Below are 17,107 nucleotides of genomic sequence, written 5' to 3' on the forward strand. Positions count from 1 at the left end.
CAGTTTTTTTTTTTTTTTTGTACGGCATGCATATTCTAGATTTTTTTTTTCTTCCATTTGATAAACAATTTCGAGGGAAAAATACAATTTAACCTTCCAAACTACCACTATTTTTCCAGATGGCCCCCTAAACTACCAAAACCTTTGAAAAATGCCTCTTTTGGCGAAATATCCCCATAATACCCCTATCACATGTCACTTTTCAATTAAAAAATTAAAAAAATTAAGAAAATAAATAAACTAAAATTTTATTTCTTTTTTTTATTTTTTTATAAAAAAGATGGGTGTTTGGGGTGGCGTTATTTCCCAACCGCGACCGATCTTCCTAACACCCCTCCGATCACCGTGATGACCGATTTTATAACCCGGCTCAGCGAGTTCTGATTAGCAATCATCAGCTCGTTGATCTCGATCGAGCTCAAGCTCACCTCGCTCTAGAAAATATCATCCACCTGAGAGAAAAGCTTGTGATCCTTAAGCCCCAGGTAGCTATTGGCCAACATTTTGAATGCCAAAAAATACAAAGAGAGAAATGGATATGAACGTCAACGAATAAGCTCACGACCGTTAATTTCTCCGTCAGAAACCGATCGAGGTCTTCCACGACGATGATAGACTTGCTCGCCGTTTGTAACAAAACAAAATTCAGATTCGAACCATTCATAACCTTCGAAAGATCAGTATCATAGACATCGAAAGATAGAAAATTAGCCATATCCGCGTTCAGAGAGGTAGTGACGAGTTCGTCGAGCTGCAGGCGTGCATCGTACCCAACGATGATGCTGGAAAGAAGCAATATGTCCTCCGATCGATCGAAATATTTTAAAAAAAAATAAAATTTTAGTTTTTTTTTTTTTGAAAAATATTGGACTTCTAATTTTAACAAGTGTGTGTGAACAGTGTGCAACAAAATATTAAATACGGAATTAAAGGAGACAAATATTTTGTTGGCGAAGTGAAAACTCAATTAAGAGAAAAACCACTCCGGGGCAGCCAAACCCAGGATATCCACTATTCAGAAGACAAAGCTAGTTACAAAGTAGTAGCACTCACATACCCCTGATGTAGTGGTCGTACCTTACACTCTAACGTGTAGCCTAACACGAACACCTCCCAACCAGGTCTCCTACCTAAAGGGGTCTTCAATAAAATCTTTTACCTTAGTTCAACCTCTAAGATAGACTTCACAGCTGATCAAATCACACACTAGCAAAGCTAGAGAGCTAGCAGATCTTCAATATCTCCCTAAACACCCTCTCTATGCTGTATGGAATTCACCACCGAATTCTGTGTCAAATGCATGCCTCGAGCTTCTTATTTATAGGTTTTAGAATACCTAAAACATGTCAAAAACGGAGTCTCTGGCACGAGCGTCCGGACGAGAAACTTTTTCCTTGTCCGAAAAGCAATTCTAAAATTTTCATAGGGCCGTCCGAACGCTAGATGTTTTCGTCCGTTCAGGGGCCGTCCGGACCTTAATATTTGCCGTCCATATAGTCCAATTTACAGAATTTTTCGTTAGCTTTCCAACGACGCCAATTTCGTTCTAATCCGATATTTGAGTAAAACATTATGATCAAAATACCGGAAGGTGTCCGGAAAGCTTGACCGAGCGTTCGGACAGTCAACAGCAACCGCCTTTCCAAAATAGTACTGAAAGCTTCCATAACAAGGCCGCGTTCGAATGGTGTTGCCCTAGCGTCCAGACGGTTGGACTTCAGCTGTGCGTAATTACCATAATGAGGCTTTGAGCGTCCGGACCCTGAAGGCTGACGTCCAGACGATTGAACTGGTGCACGCAATTTCCATATATGAAGTTTGATCGTCCGGACCATGAAGACAAGCGTTCGGACGGTTGAACTTTGAGTGCACGACTTGCCTTATGGAGGACATCGTCCGGACAGGATCACACATCGTCCGGACGGCAGCAGCCGTCTTCCCATAACTATGTCTTGAGTCAGAAACTCTAATGCTTGTCAAACACTGAATGGCGTCCGGACGGTATAACCACGTCGTTCGAACGGATGCGCTGGAACACTGGGATCTTCTCGAACTCTGAAGAGCGTCCGGACGATTTGCCATTATGTCCGGATGGATGCAAACTTGAACTATTCAAAGCTTCTAGACACTGATGAGCGTCCGGACGGAAAAATCTCGTCGTCCTGACGGATGTTGCTGACTGATGAGCATCCGGACGGAATACCATGTCGTCGGGACGGCTGACAGGGAACCGAAATAAACTTCCTTGAAAACTTCACAGAATCTTCTTGAAGAACATAGCTGAAGAGTAGACTCTGGATAAAGTAGCATTCCTGTGAAAGCAGCAACATTGCATATAAGTGATTTTGTTCAACAGAATATAACAAACACAAAAACTAACAGTTTTTAATTTTTTTTTTTTAAGTTTTTTTAATTGAAAAATGACACGTGGTAGGAGTATTATGTGAATATTTCGTCAAAATGAGCATTTTTCAAAGGTTTTAGTAGTTTGGGAGGTCAAAGTGCAAATCTTAATAATTTGAGGGACCATCCAAAAAAAAGTGTGATAATTTGAAGGGTTAAATTATATTTTTTTCCCAATTTCAATCTCATTGAAATAATAGATAAGACTTTCATAATTTGCATCGATCTGCTAATATTGAACACAATATGGGCCCTTCCAACACGTGCCCTTAGGCACACATCCAGAAACATTTAACACTCCTTTATTATATAAAAGAATCTCCCACAATTTTCTGAAAAAATAAAATTAAAAAAAATATTACACTTCTCAATCAAGAAAAACCATCACTTGCACACTCAGTACGCGCAAATCCATGGTAGGATGGGTTTCTTTAGTACACATTTTCGCACATATTCAACTTTCTTTACAAAGAAATTAAAGCCAATAGAAGAAAGGTAGAGGACTAGTAAATTCTCTGTATTGAGTTCTGTCAAGGCACCCATTAGCAAAATGCATGAAATTATAGTGTAAAACATTATAAGCCTCAGAGGTTGTTGCTTTATCATACTTATCAGAGGTTGGAGTCGGACAATGTGTGCATTAATCCCACACTACTAACTGCCTCTAATTTAAACTCCAAACTCATAACACAGAATTAACAGTTCAATCATTTGCAACCCAAGTCTAAAACTATTACACATCCAAATTTCTCGCTATATATATATATATTAGATATCATTTCATTTTGTCAGCATAAGAATCAAACCAGGCCAAGCCCAAACGACTAATAAATCTTATAACAGAGTTAAAATGGAAAACAATGTGGCAAAAAAATACAAGAATTACCATAAATACAAACGGCGTTAGACAATGTTGGGAATAATCCTACTCCAAGTTGAATTGGGTTAGTAGTCCCAGTTCGGGTCCGGCCAATAAAGACTCATTGAAGAATCTGGTCAATTGTCTAACTTTTAGTTGAATGGGGATAGGACTTCCCGATCAAATCAAATTCTTCTACACTCCTAATTTAAGTGGGGAGTAAAAAATCTAATTAAAGTTTGACTCTATATCTTTGCTTATAAATAAGCTCATACCTCAGGTACAAACGACAAACTAAATATTTTATGCATAGAGCATACTTTCCTTTCAAATACTACCTTAAGCATCAAAATGAGACCCGGCCCCCGAAAAGATCTCTTAATTTTAGTTGTTTTATAATAATTTTAAAGAGCATGAAAAATTAAAGAAAGCGTCGTTCATACTGTACTAAAAATTGTTCTAAAAGACAGTAAAACAAATATTAATTATTTTTGGAGCATACCGGGTGGAGATCTGCTATTTGTGGGAGAGCTTGAAGCTTTTGTCACTAGGGTTCGAAGGTAGCTCAGGCTCTGGGTGCAGGTGAGTGAGATTTGGTACAAAATGCGCTAGTCTTTTCATTTCCTTTTCTTTTTCAAATGTGTTTTATATATATATATATATGTACAATGACAAAATGATGCAATTCCTTGCAATCCCGAGATCTCTAGTATGAAAACTCACATTCTCAGCAGAAGGTGTAAGAATTATGTTACTGAGTTAGGTATTTAAGATGAATTTGTAAGAATTAGACCAACAAAACCAACATTTAGAAGTACTAGACAATCAGTCTCCGAGAGGCAGCTAACTTTCTAATCAAATCATGGAATGAGGGATTTGACTTTCACGTACAATTCAATCGATCCTTAACACGAGAAGCCCTTCATTGCACCCAAAATGAAAATCCTCTCTTTTAATCGGGACAATCATTGACATGAAATTGGGTATAGTAGACCAACAAAACCATTATATTTGCGACTATTTAGGAGGGATAACATCTTTCTTCTAACCCCAAAAAAATACATTTGAATTGGCGTATAGCTTGGGTTTGGTTCCAATTCTAAGTAGACTAGTTGAAATTTGAAAACATGTTCCTTGTACTCAGTGGCAGAGACAAAGGGTGGGTAGGCGCCCTAAATGTTTGAAGAAACTTTTTTTTTTACAGATATCTGAAAAAAAAAAAATTACATCAAAAAGAAGAAGAAGAAAAATTCTGTTCTTGATGCCCGCCCCTGCTGATAATAGAACAAGAAGAAAATTACATGGAAAAATCAACCGTTAAAGAAAATTTTATCAAAAAAAAAAAAACAACAACAACCATTAAATGCTCAAGAAGAGGAACAAAACAATTTTGTGAAAAAAAAAAAAAAAAAAAAAAAAAAAAAAAAAAAAATTACATTTATCTATCCATCTTGTGAAACTTTAGAACTTCTACATAGAAAAACCAACCATTAATTAGAAGCCAAGAACACAAATCTTTTAAAAGAACACAAATCTTGTTCTTTGGCCTCCAACATCTGCGCCTCTTCCTTGGCAATCTTTCGTACCGTAAGCCTTCTACATTTTTATTTTTTATTTTCTATTACTGAGCTGAGAGTGTGACCGTGTGAGACAATGGTTGTTGAGTTGTTCTCTTTCTTCATTTGCTTTTTGATTTTCAGGATAAGGATGAAAATCTGTGGTTGACAGATTGTCTTTGTTTTGCTTTCAGAATTTTTTTTTTTGTAGATACTTTTCAGAATTTCAGTCATTGCAAGTTACAACGTGACTTGTCAATGTGGGCCACAACTACTTTTTTTTTTTCCCTTTTTTTTTTAAGTTAATTTTATTTGTTTTGTTTTTCTTTATTACTTACTGTCATTGAAATTTGCAAAGATCTTTCATCTTTATTACTTAATAAATTATAACTTTTATTTTTGTTCAAACTTCCATAGTCGAATTCAATTTATTTATTTATTCTTTTGACGAATGTGATTATAAATTATTTTATTGACTCTTATTTTTTATTATAGTTTTTTTTTTATTTATTATTCAGATAAGAACAACATTGTCATTTTTTTTTTAAGGTTTTCTTTATACTTTGGGAGTGCGCCAATTGGCCGAGTGACAAGTTTCAGTAGAATTTTTGCTACTCTCAGGTATGTTATTTGTTATTATTTGTTCTTTTCATTAAGACATTGTTTGTTGATTTGTTCAATTAATAGCTATCGAAATATGCTAGTAATTTTATTAGAGTATCATTAGAGTATGTGCCATTAGGACATTAGTTGTTTAGTGTGAAAAGTCTACATTGAAAGGGAAATTTCTGAAAGCTTCAATTCAGATTTGATACTTGATGATTTTGTTTTTCTATGGGCTCGTAAGTATTTTGTATTTTGTATTTTTTACTGATATATCAATTTGGCATATATTTATGAAGTTTGATAGATACATTTTTTGTGATACATGTTATAATTTATATTTTGATTTTGTAATTACCATACTTTTATATATTATAATAAAACTATAACATATAAAAAGAACAAAAAAAAATTATTTATCATTATATTTTATTATTTTAATTCCGCTTTTATTAAGACAAATTCCTGGCTTCGCTTTGTACTATTATGAAAAATGTATCCCATGCATTAACATTTCCAAATTCAACTTAAACTTAAATCTTGCCAAACCCTTGCATATTGTATTTTATTTGATTATTAGTGTATTTTTTATTTGAAAAAGTGTTTGGATGTGGTACAAAAAGTAAAAGATCAAATATTTGATCACTTATTACTTCCAACAGATTACCCCAACAGGTAGAGAAATTATTACAAGGTAGACCGTACCGTGGGCTTTTACAACAAATTATCAAACCCAAGAAGGTACGACATAGTCACTTATTATTATTCAACATCATAAACCAGCAGATCGACAACATAGTTAACAAAGATGCAGTAACACTCCTCGATCAGTCCCATATATGCATGCAGATTTTATTTATTAATTCAGCATTACAAAACAAATCTTCCGATCGACCACCGCACTACCGCTTCATGGCTCCTTCCACAGCCGGAGCCATCGCCACTTCTTGATTGTGCAAGTGCGCGTTCCCTTGCCATCCTAAGCATATATGTATATATATATATATATATATATATATATATATATATATATATATATATATATATATCCAAGAAAACCATTAATATTCATTGATAACCCATCAAAGTAAACGTTTAGTTTCAAGTATTTCTTTGATAGAGACATAATTTTACCAACAGACACGTCAAAACCACGGTCTTTGAGCTCACGATACTCTTGGCACAAGGCACAACGAAGGCAGAAAAAATGAACACAGCAATCCCAACAGGGGCTCTCCACCAACATATATTGTTTTCGCAGTTTAGCATGATAATAGCACGAGTATAATTAGAAAGGAAAATTATGAAGAAAACTCAACGAATAAAAGAGGGCCGCGTTTCCACCACAAGCTGAAAATTGCCACAAAAACAGCACATACTCGTTAAAAGTCAATATTTATTTCCATATATGCATGTAAACTAGCTTTGCATATTGTCCATACGAAGAAAAAAAAAATGTTATTTAGTAGACCGTGCTTTTATATATATATATAATTGACGCGGACAGAATAGCGATTATTCTGCAGACTAATTAACAAGTAGTTTGCAAGGAAGAAAATAGGAAATTCACCCAAAAAAACCGAGAGAAACTCTAAATTCGATAAAATTATCAATAAACAACAACTCTTGAAAAACGCCCACAAGCCGGGCTAATATAGCTGAAAAATTACCAAAAATAGCAAAATCTCGAAAAGCCTAATAAATCTCAGCTCCTAAGACTTGAAATAAATACAAATAAGCATATTATGAAAATACTTTGTGCTAAAGAATATCTCCAAATTAATGGGAAATACTTGGTGCCAAAGAATTACCATATTAGGGAAAATATAATAACAATAATATTACTTGACGACAACGTAAATATAAATATGAAAATTCTTTAAAAGATAAATCAAGAGATTTGTCGATAGTCTATTCTTTCCTACTTGGTCTCTCTCTTGATGGATGTTGACAACTCAATAGAAAATATCTTCTAAATCACAATTGCCAAAGGTCTCTTCTTTCCTTCTTGAGTAGTTGACAATTTCCTTTCTTGGTTAAGCTAAATGAATCTCATCGCCACATCATAGACCAATTAATTCTATAGTTGTATCTGATTTCCTCTTGCATCAATAATTTTATATTTTTTACAACTCTTTATTGATTTAAACACTAATTTTTACTACTAACTCATTTTCATTATATACATAACAGTCTTCTAAATAACATTTTTAGTACTTACGTAATGATCCTTTATCTACAATCTCGGAGATCTGGCCGAAAGTAATACATGGGCACCACAGTGTCAAGCAACCTGTGACAGAATTAGCTTTAGTACTTTTGAACCCCAAATATTTCCATCACAATACACACGGATTTTCTTTATATGTAGGTCATGGAAAGAAGGAGCTAGGAAAAGAAAAGAACCTCTTCAAGGAAGAAAAGAAGAAAGGATAAGGAATTTACAGCTACGCATGTCAGAGAAGCAGCACATAGGCCTGTTGACCAAGGGCCTCCAGTACTCTTGGATTTAGCCATTTCAGAGCTAGCTAGCAACCTTAACTTGTCTCAATGAGGTCCGGTTTTGCACAAAAATGAGAGAAAGCTGTGCATGGTGAGAGATTATTCAGATTGTGTATATATATATATATATAGAGAGAGAGAGACAGGTCTAGAGTGAAAAAGGAAGAAAATTTTACTTACAATTTCTGATCTTTTATTATTTTTAAAATATTATATAAATTTTTGAAAAATGTCAATTTAAGATATCAATCTTTTAATTTTTTTCAATTTCAATTATCTATTAGAATTCTTCGTTAAATACTATCAAAATTCTTAAATACTATGTGTTTAATTTTTTTAAAATAAATTATAAAAAATTTCAAAAATTTAAGTATGAGTATTTTTGTAAATTCCTTTAAATTCTAACCAACACATAAATTTTAGCCATTTTTTTTCTTTATTTTCGTAAAAAAAAAAAAAAAAAAAAAAAAAAAAAAAAAAAAAAAAGTATTTTAAGAATTTTAATAAGATTTAACGGAAAATTCTAACGAATAATTGAAGTTGAAAAAAAATTGAAATATGAATATCTTAAATTGACACTTTTTAAAGTTTTAATAAATTTTTTCAAATATGATTAAAGATCCGGATAAGTCTCTTTATATATACAATTTGAATAATCTCTATACAATGGAAAGAGGAAAACTTGCTCACATGGCGATGTTTTCGCCTGTCTACACATTCTACCTTATCACTACATCATCGTACGTGCATGGGAAATTAGTTAAGGAAAATTATTGAAAAGTGACATTATTGGAGAGAGATTATTCAGATTGTATATATATATAGTGAATTATAACTCTTGAATCTTTTATAACTTTTTAAAAAATGTTTCAAAATTTTAAAAAGTGTTAATTTACGATATTTATCTTTTAATTTTTTTTTCAATTTCAACCATTTGTTAAAATTTTTAGCTAAATATTATCAAAATTCTCAAAATACCTTGTGTTTAATTTTTTTTAAAAAAAATTAAAAATTTCAAAATTTAGGCATTGCAATTTTTGCAAATTTCAATAAATTTTGACCAAAACATACATAAATCCTAGCAATTTTTTTTCCGAAAAAAAATGAGGGATATTTTGAGAATTTTGACAAGATTTAACGAAAAATTCTAATGAAGGGTTAAAATTAAAATATAAATACCATAAATCGACACTTTTTAAAAATTAAATATATTTTTTAAAAAAATGATAAAAGATCAAAAATTATAAGTGAAGTTCTCCCGTAAGAGTCAGCAAGTTTTCTTCTGTCCACACATTCTACCTTATCTCTACATCACATCATTTTACGTGTATGGGAAATTAGTTGAGGAAAATTATTGAAAAATGATATTTTGCTTAAATCCCAAAAGAGATATGATTTTCCACCACTTAAATATATAATTTTTCACCATTTTGTCTATGTGGCAAGGTGGTCCCCTACTAACTTTAGAGTTTTTATTTTTAAAAAATAAAATAAAGTGGGAGACCACCTTGCCACATAGACAAAATTGTAAAAAATTGTATATTTAAGTGGTGAAGAACCATTTCTCTTCCCAAAAATACTAAAAGAAGCACGACTAGCTACCTTCCGTAGCATAATCCTCGATCTACAATTATATATTAAGGTATTCTGCCTCATACAATTCTATAAATCCTGAGCATTCATGTATAATGGAAGGCTAGGATATTTTTGCTCTGTCATATACATTAGTACTCACTACTCGTCAACGACCTGCTTGGATCCTAGTAATTTTTACAACAGTTTTTATGCGATTTAGAAACGTGATTTCAATAAAATAGTAATTTTAAAATGTGTAATTTGAAAAATGTGATTTTTAAAAATGCAGTTAAGTATTTGACAAAATTGCAATTTGACCTTTAAAATCGCAGTTTAACTTTCTAATCTTGCATGCGATTTAAAAATGCAATTTTTTAAAAACACAATCTCAAACGATTCATTTTCTACGCCTTGGTTTAAAATTGCTATTTTTTTCTATAAAATCGCAATGCCAAACGCACCCTTAGACGGTTTTCCAATAGTTCTCAATTTTGGATTTCCAATTTTATTAATCAATTTTTTTTCTTCTTTTCAATAATTTCGTTTCATCTTTATTCCATCTGCATGTTAACTTTAATGAATAAAATTTTTGTAATTAAATTATAAAAAAAATATAGAAAAATTACCAAAAAAAAGAAAAGAAAAGAAGAGGAGGAAGAAGCTAGCTTCTCTCAGCAAGCGAAAAGCTCAGTTAGATGGTTTTCTTTTTTCTTCTTCTTCTTTTTTTCCTTTCTTTTTCTTTTGTGTTTCTCTTGTTCCTTACATTAATTGATCGAACGCTCCTTTTGTTTTATTGTTCTGTTTTTCTCCCATTTTTGCACCATTCTTTTTTAAATTAGAAATTTATATTCTTTTTATGGGGAAAATTCACTCAACTCTTATGAATTTCCATTACTTCTATAAAATTCAAAAACTTTCAATTTAATGTATTCAACTTTTAATTTAATTTTTGCATTATAATCTCTCAATTAAGATTTTCTATTAAATCCTAACAAAGGGCTCGGAAATCCAAAAAATATAAAAAAGGTATGGTCTGTTGGGTCTAATAGTTTGTAATTTTATAATGTTTTTAAGGGTATAAGGGTCATTTTGACCATTTGACAGTTTGATTTAACCCAAAATCATGACTAAAGGGGTGAGATTACAAAAAATTAAAAGTTTCATACACTAAATTGAAAGTTTTCTACTTTAGGGGGATGAGATACTTTTTCAGACCTATTGCTAATATTTAGCCGCCAAAAAGTTGTATTCATTTTTCATGATATTATGCATGGATCAGATATATCATGACGAATTCTTCAGAAAAAATTGTGTCTTACACAATGGAATCTGATAAGTAAGATTTCGAGTAAGTGTTTACATAATCTTCTTTGTCCAAAGAAATGATTCATCGAAATAATGAGTCATATTGCAAATGTGATGAAGTTCGGGAGGGTTAAGTGAAGTTTCACTTATTTTATTAATAAAAATAACAAAATTAATATATAAGGATAAAAGTAGCTAATTAGGAGTGAAAGAAAGCTTAAGAAAATAATTGATAAAATAGAAAATGCATGAAACTAATTGCAAACTAAGTAAAGTAGAAGGGTGTGTTGATAATTTTTCTTTAGTTAATGTAAAATTTAATGAAACGTCACTACAAAAACTTAGCAATTAGTGACGTGTCTATAGTAATCAGCTTTTTGCCACGTCACTAAATTTTAAGTCAACATAATTTTTTTTTTTTAAAAAAAATATATTGAAATTTAAATTATTAGCGACGTGTCAAATTGACACATCACTAATTACTGACATGTCATTTTGGTACGTCACTAATTCTTGACGTGCCAAATTTACACGTCACTAATTTATTTTTATCCTAATTCCATTTGATTGCATTTCGGTTTGATTTTTGGGGTTTGGTTTTAGGATGTTTATACAAATATGGTTTATTTGGTCTAAATAGAATTTTGGGTTTAGCGTTTGGTGGTCTTAGGGTGTTTGTTAAGAGTTTATGCATGCATAGTTTGGTGTTGCGTATTTGGTATTTTGTTTTGGGGTTTGGTTTTAAGGTGTTTATATAATTATATGTATAAACCCTACCCTATATATATTAGTGCTATATATAGTATATAGGGTTATATAATTACATTTCGGTTTGGTTTTAGGATGTTTATATAAATATGGTTTATTTGGTCTAGATAGAATTTAGGGTTTAGCGTTTGTCAGTTTTAGGGTATTTATTAAGTGTTTATGCATGCATGGTTTAGTGTTGCATGTTTGGTGTTTGTGTCCCATTCACTTAGGGTTTATTTTAGTGTTATGTATATATAGTGTGTATATATATATGGTTAGAGTTATACGTACACATATATATAGTATGCTAAATATATATATAAACCCTAATCCTATATTAGTGCTATATATAGTATATAGGGTTAGGATTTAAATTTATCAACTTTATATATATATAGTATAAATTTATACTCTATATATATATAAACCGTAACGCTATACATGCTAAATATAATATATAGGGTTAGGGTTTAAATTTATCAACTTTATATATATATATATATAAACCCTAACGCTATACTAGTGCTAAATATAATATATAGGGTTAGAGTTTAAATTTATCAGCTTTATATATATAGTATAAATTTATACCATATGTACGTATAAATTTATCAAATTCATGAAACGTACATATATAGGCATAAACCATAACCCTATATTAGTGCTATATATAGTATATAGGTTTAGGGTTTAAATTTATATACTATATATAGTACAAATTTATACTACATATATATATATATATATTAGTAAAATGACACGTCACTAAAAGTTCCTAAGGGGCTGTTCCACCACGTGGGGCATTTCCACACGACACAACCCCCCGCCCCCCTTTTCTGATCTTCATCTCTCTCTCTCTCTCTCTCTCTCTCTCTCTCTTTAGCTCTCTCTCACTCACACACTCTCTCTAATCTCTCTCTCCCAACTTTACCCAGCTTCGACGACAGCCCGTACGATAACTTACTCTCTCTATATACATTTTTTATTTGAAATGTATATAATTTATCGATTATATTAATTTATCAACTATATGCATTTTAAAAAAAAAAATAAATAAATAAATAAATTATTTGAAATATGTTATTTATGAGGTGCTGGCAAAAAAATAGAAGTATTGTTGTGTATGAAGAGAAACTGATTCGAAGTAAAGAAAAAACAAAAAAAAAAAAATCATTCATACATGTACAAGACAGTGACAGAATCAAAATAGTGGATAAAAATACAATGTAAAAAACATTAAAAATAAATTTGACATTTTTTATTATTATTATTCAATAAATTTTACATGTTAGAAGGGTGTTTTAAAAAATTAAAAATTAAAAAAAAATGGAGAAAGAAGTTAAGTTTGGTTTTGAATCAATTTAAAAGTAAATAAATTCAATTAATTTTGAAATGGTTTTAGTATCTGCAATTTATCACGACTATTTATGATGCATGTAATAAACTTTTAAGGCATACATATGTATGTACAAGATTTTTTAAAAGATGGATTCATACATACAACTCTAACTATGAGTGGTCGTAAATTTCTTTGGACATATGCCCCGACAGCTTTATCAACAATAGTCCATATATGTGATTTTGTGACCCACCAATGTTGATATTATCAGCAACGGACATTAATTGTTGGACATTTGAGTGAGACACAATTTTGTCGATGTTGGACTATTTTGGATTTTTTTCTATTTGTGCCTGTTGTGGGCTTGCTTCTAGGATAAATTAATGGATCTAGGATTCGAAATTTTAGAAGAAATGGTTATGGCAAGAGCATTGCTATTTGATGTATGAGGTGAAAAGGTGGTTGCGGTTAGTTGCAGTTATACCTAGGCGGTTGGCAGTTATAAACCGGCAATCAACAATTGGTTCTTTTTTTTTTTTTCCCAGCCATTTTGTTGGTGGTGCCCAATTAATGCCAATCAAACAACAAAGATTCAGATCGTCAACTACAAAGATTCAAATGTAAGACCTAGAATAACAAATCATGGCATAAATATTCAAATGTAAGACCTAGAATAACAAATCAAGTCACAAATATTCAGATCTAAGAAGTAATAAACAAAAACATGTTTGTAGGAGCTCAGATCTCACTATAGATGGTGTTGATAGGGTTCATGACGACCTGGTTTGTGGCCATTGGCCGCATCGCCAGACGCTATGTATCGGACCATCGGTAAAGGCAACATAGGATGGCTTCATTCTGTCACCCTAATCGTTGGCAATGATCTCATCGACGACACGATCATGTTGTAGAGAGAGAAAGATGAGAGAAGATTGAGAGTGAGAGTCAAGAGAGAGGGGACTCAGGGAAGGGTGTGGCACTTTGGGAGTGAGAGAGTTAAAGATGTTTAGGTTTAAAAGTTAAAACCCTATACGACCAAAACAACGCCATTTTGGTGTTAGCACTAAAATTGCGTCGTTTTATATAGAAAAAAAAAATATATATATATATATATAATAATAAAGGTAGTTAGCAGTTATAACAGCTAACCGCCTTTGTAAAAACCGTTAACCACTCCTATAGGGCACTTTACAATTTGTGGCTAACGGTTTTAACGGTTTTGCGATTGTATGGTTAGCAGTTAGCGAACGATTATTAGAGGATGGTTATTTCACCCCTAGTTTGAAGCAAATAGGTTGCTAGAAAATTCTCGACAACGGCTGTTTTTGGGAATTTAAATTGGTTTGATTGGTTATTTGGTAAAGTATGTAGATGCAAGGAGAGGGGCTTGGTTTAGGGGTTATAAAGAAGGAAAAGAGAAAAGTTTGTTGCTATTCTGAGGCTATGTGAACAGTAACCTGAACAATAACAATATACGATTATACGTGCCAAAAAAGAAGAGAGAGAGAGAGAGAGAGAGAGAGAGAGAGTAGTATACTAAGCTAACGTGCCTTAATATCAAAACACTCACTATTCCATTACCCAAAGTCTGAACTCTTTTGAGTACATTTAAGCATATTTATATCGAACATTGACTTTTAATCTACTAGGATTACTTTACTGGACTGGACTAGGATTGGGATTCCTAATTTGACGACTAATTTGACTCGAACTAATTACCATTAACTTTTTTCGGTAATTGGTTCTTATTATATACTTATTAATAAGAATCCAAATCCTAATTTGACTACCACTGTCCCTAAGAACATCTATTTCTCCTTCTCCACTTTTCTACATAAATCAACTTACAGAATCTTAATATACCTTTAAAATCAAATGCAGGTTCATGCAATCATGTACCTATATTTCTCAAATCTTTAATTTCAACCATTTGAAAGAAATTACTTGATCTATAAAATAACTTATTATAGATTATGAATATTGTTTGCATGGAAATCTTTGAAAGAATTAAAACATCAGGTTCTTTCAGGTATCTAAGTCAACATGTGCTTACAAACCACAAACTTATTCATTAGATTTTTTTTTTTTTTTTATTTTCCCTACATCCCTCTATAGTTTGCTCTACTGTATTGCCTCCTGATCTGATAGCTGAAGCTTCTCATTTCTCTCTGTGGTCTCTCGATCATATTCCTTTAAGGCCCTTCTCAGCCCCCTTTCAGAAACGTTTCTGTAAAGCCATATAATTCCCATCCTCTATTTAGTTATTCTCCTTATTTAAGTACTCATCCAGATGGTTTATCCTCCCATACAATACACCACATCCTCTTCATCCCTTTTATATTCCTCCACAGGAGATTTTTTCACCATGTCTTTCTATTACAAGTTTCTATATTATCATTTCTACCTTCATCATTGCAAATGTTCAATATCTTAGATGCTAGTTGATCAAGGTATTAACTTGCAGCCCAAACTCAAATGCAACGAACTTCCTGGTAGATGGTTCTTTCCCTAGTCTCCACAATTTGTCAGTGATAGGACCGACCATATCAATCCAGCCACTTTGCAATTGTTGTACCATTTTAAGCCTTCTTTGATAGATCACTGCGGCAACCATAACTACAGACATCATTTAAGAAATTCATGTGCATTCATTGATCAATCAACATGAAGGGAGCTTCTATTCTTCAACATCAACGACGCTAATATCGTAAATATATATACATTCCTATTATCTTATGCTATCATGAAAAATGAATCATTCTAGAAGCTGATGACTCTTCAAGGATTCCTTTTATCTTATGTGCAAAGATAAGAGGAATGCATATATATATCAGCAATGATCATTCTGATAAGAGGAATGCGCCACAATAGACAAACACGTTTGCAAGCAAGCAACGTAACTTTATGGTATATAATGATTCCTTTAAACAGAACTCCAATAATTCTTCACATATTGTCAAGAGTCAAGTTCTAGGATTACAGCATGTAACTGAGAGTCTATAAAGCTAAAGCAGGAGTTCACTAATATAAATAGCTTTTCACTAAACTAAATAGATGTTTTCAGCAGTTATAGATGTACTCTGGGACCATAACAGGTTTCAAAGGTACCGCCATAAAAATGAATGACAACTGAAAATAAAATAGAAACTCAAACTCACTGAAGAAGAAAGAAAGCTTCATATAGCAAGACGACAAGCATAAGATCAAACAATCACATCTATGCTTAAACAAGTTAAATACTTTTTTTTTTGATAAGCACATAAGTCTAATTTAGCAAAGCATAGACTTGAAAACAAAGAATTCACAGAGTTACAGCTCGATGAAAGGTATAAAATTAAAGCAATAAATAAATTTTACTTCTCGGATAGAGTTCATTAATAGCTCTTGACATTGATACATACCATTATCAGGAAGAGGTGCATCTGTACGCCTTTGCTTGGGTTGCACATTTTCCTGAAGCAGTTTAAATAATAAAAGAGTACAAAGATTATTCCAAGGTGCCATCACAACATAACTAAGAGATTAGAGTGAGAGCACCCACTATTTGAGAACAGTCATTTGACGAGGTCTTCCTTTTCATGACTTTGTCCTTAAGATAATTATTTCTGAAAGAAGCATCCTCGGGTATTGTATTCTCATATAACGACATCATCAGCCTTGACCTTCTCTTGCTTATTGTTCGCGTCCTTCTGGTTTTCAGACTTATGCTGAAAGTAAGAACTTCTTATGATGTCCTTTCTTGTACCTGTCTTTGTTTCGCCCTAAACTGCATCCGGAACATTCTTACATTCATGCTCCTTATGCAATGTTGTACAAGGTTTATAAATTGAATACCTGGGTTGCTGTAGAGTTAGTTCTGGACTTCTTGTTTCAGACACCATATCTTTTACATTCATCAATATTCAAGTAAGTGAGTACCACGTGAACTCAACATTGAATATGTAGATCTTAGGGAAACTATAGCCTTACCATGGGTTGGAGATTCTGAAAATTCTGGAATTTCAGTGACAAAGCCATCTTCTGCCTAAAGAAAGAAAAGAAATTAATTTATTACATCAAAATTAGGCCTAAGAAGATTTTAACAATCAACTATCAAGTGCTATTCAACTGAAATTTGTCACCACTCCCGTTCATATCACTCACAGGGTTGTCAACAGGAGAAACAGTGCCAATGTTTTCAGAGTCAAGCAGGGATGTCGGCAAGCAGTTCGTTTT

General features: G+C 32.3%; 1 pseudogene; it reads right to left on the bottom strand.

Moving 5' to 3' along the window:
* Positions 1 to 4,700: 4,700 nt before the first annotated feature.
* Positions 4,701 to 7,938, bottom strand: LOC133881094 (cell number regulator 11-like; annotated as a pseudogene).
* Between the last annotated feature and the right edge of the window lie 9,169 nt (positions 7,939 to 17,107).

This window comes from Alnus glutinosa, chromosome 11 (assembly GCF_958979055.1).
Source record: "Alnus glutinosa chromosome 11, dhAlnGlut1.1, whole genome shotgun sequence".
NCBI lineage: Eukaryota > Viridiplantae > Streptophyta > Magnoliopsida > Fagales > Betulaceae > Alnus > Alnus glutinosa.